Source organism: Geospiza fortis, unplaced genomic scaffold (genome assembly GCF_000277835.1).
Source record: "Geospiza fortis unplaced genomic scaffold, GeoFor_1.0 scaffold450, whole genome shotgun sequence".
Taxonomy (NCBI): Eukaryota; Metazoa; Chordata; class Aves; order Passeriformes; family Thraupidae; genus Geospiza; species Geospiza fortis.
This window is the reverse complement of record NW_005054416.1, coordinates 2120292-2122756: the sequence shown is the minus strand read 5'-3', so window position 1 is coordinate 2122756 and position 2465 is coordinate 2120292.

The following is a 2465-nucleotide window of genomic DNA, read 5'->3' as shown; positions in this document are numbered from 1 at the left end:
TCCTCCATGCTTGCCAGTCCTTCAAGACACAAGGAGTCTGCTCTGGGAACCAAGTCAGAGGCTCCCATGAATCACAGCCCTGCAAACAGAAAATCAGCTGAAGTGAAAAGCTGGCCTAGAGCAAAGAGCCAAATCCCCTCAGGCCGTAGCCTCAGGTCAGGGGGATCCCGTTCCATGGTCCAAACCACTTCCCTACTGGATCGTCAGCTGTTTTGAGAGCTGCCCAGAAACTGAGCTTTGAGGCTTTTGAAACTGGGCAATGGTGTTTTCTTACTTAGGAAAGGAAGATAAAGTAACACCGGTCCCTCTTCTCTCCATGAGATGATCCAAAGGCACAGAATGCCAACAGATCCATGCAGGAGCCAACTCCAGTTCAAAAATGATTGAGGTATCTCAAACTTTGGCTCCCCAAGGCTTAGCTCCTCTCCCAAGCCTCCATCTGAAGGATTCAAACCCTTTTCCAGCTCACCCAGCACATTAAATTGCCACTTGTTCATTACTGCACAGACATTGCCATGTGCAGCTCCATCAGGGAATGCCCTCCAAGGATATAACCAAAGTCACACTGCCCTGTCCATAAACATATTTTGGGTTGCTGCAGCAAACCCAGCACACCCAAGAGTCCTCCCAGCCTTCAGCCCCTCACCTTCCTTGATTCACTCTGTTCCTTCTGACATCAATCCTGCTGTGAAACCTGTGCATTCACAAGGCACAAGGACACAGATCCCAGCTGCTTCTCCATTTGCTATAAATAGGGAGAGGGAAAACAGATGGAAGGCCCCATGTCCAGGCATGCCAGCCACTGCTCTCCTCCGTGTGGGATTTGCATCAACACGGACCCACTGGGAACATGTTCCCTTTCTTTTTTTAATAAAAGGCTGTTTTTTAGGTCACAGGAGATAATAAAACCTCTAGTGCAAGAGAAATGCAACCAACAGAGTGTCCTGATGTCCCGTTCCTGTCTGCCGCTGGAGCGGATTCCGACACGCGGCTGGATCACGCTGAGAAAACAAATCTGGCTCCACGTCAGAGCTCAAAGGCTCCTTCCCAAAGCTGTGAGGGATAAAAAACACAGGGAAGGGGCAAATTAACAGCACTTCCCTCCTGCCCCAGGGCCTGAACAACATGTCCCCAGAGCTTTACCACTGGATAAACACCGGCAGCCCATGGCTGGCAGAGCGCGCGATCCAAACGTCCTGATGGAGCTGCTAAATCCCTGTGCTGCCCTGTGGCTTCCAAAGAGAGTGTCCTGCACTTTGTTTTCCCGCAGGAGCTGGCTGTTGGGAAGGAGGACACAGCCACAGACCCCGTCTGTCAGGCTCCATCACACTCCACAAACAGCTCCTCACGGCGGGAAGCTTCCCGCTGCGGGAATGGCTTTGCTGGGGAAGCTGATTTTAGAACACAGAGCACTGTGCTGAGGGAAGGAAGACAAATCCCACCGTGGAAATAACTTAAACCTCCAGGAACACTGCAAAAAGTGATCCTGTGGGATGACCAGGATGGGGCTGTCTTACCTTCAACCACAAGAAGGATTTTATGTGAAGCACAAGTCTGAGCCCCTCAAAGCTGCAACATCCAGAGCACTGGAGGGGTTTGGAACAGCACCAGCCTTTGAAATGATGGAAACCTTGCTCTGAAGTGGCTCCTAAAAGCAGCTGGAGCTAAGGGGGAGGGAAAAACCTGGAGGACCGAAGGAATTCCGGTGCTATAGGCCACTCTTGAAAGAGCAGATTTGGAGGGCTGGGCTCAGTGCATGGCACACAGAAACCAGGGATTCAGCCTCTCCCGGGGAGGGGAGGGCAAGGAGGGGTCTCGGGGGACACACACCTGGGATCCAGGGAGGAGCAGGACCAAGGATGCACTTCGTGTTCCTGCCCCAAACGAGGGATGCCGTGGAGAGCAGCAAGGGCACCTCCCGAATCCTTCCCGCCAGCCATTCCCGAGCAAACCTCGCAGCTGGCGAGAAAACAAGGCTTCCTTATGCTGGGAAATGTCAGGGCTGCGGAGCCGGCTGTCCTGCTGCCGCCGAGCCCTGCCGGCATTCTTGGAAAGCACAGCGGGAGCAGCACAGGCAGCGGCTTTGTGGCCAGCGGGCAGGGATCAGCGCTGGAATTCACTCCCGGCTCCCAGCACATGCCCTCTGCTCGGCTCTCCAGCCTCCCTCCCTGCCTGCCGGGGGGACAGACGCCACAGGGGTGGCCGGAGCCCAGGCCTGCTTCTTGTCTGACCCACGTGGATCTTCGGCTCCGGGCAAAGCATCTCAAATTCCACCCGGATCTGTTTGGTCCTGGCAGAGAAATTTCCACCGCGAATCAGTGCTTAAGGAATAAAAAAAAGAAAAAGTCCTTGAGATTATCAAGGTATTTTGTTGAGAAATTCCTGCTCTTAAACTGTTTCAGTGCTATTTAGCACCAGGAAGGGTGACAAGGATCACCCCCCCCGACACATGAAGCCCTGTGGAG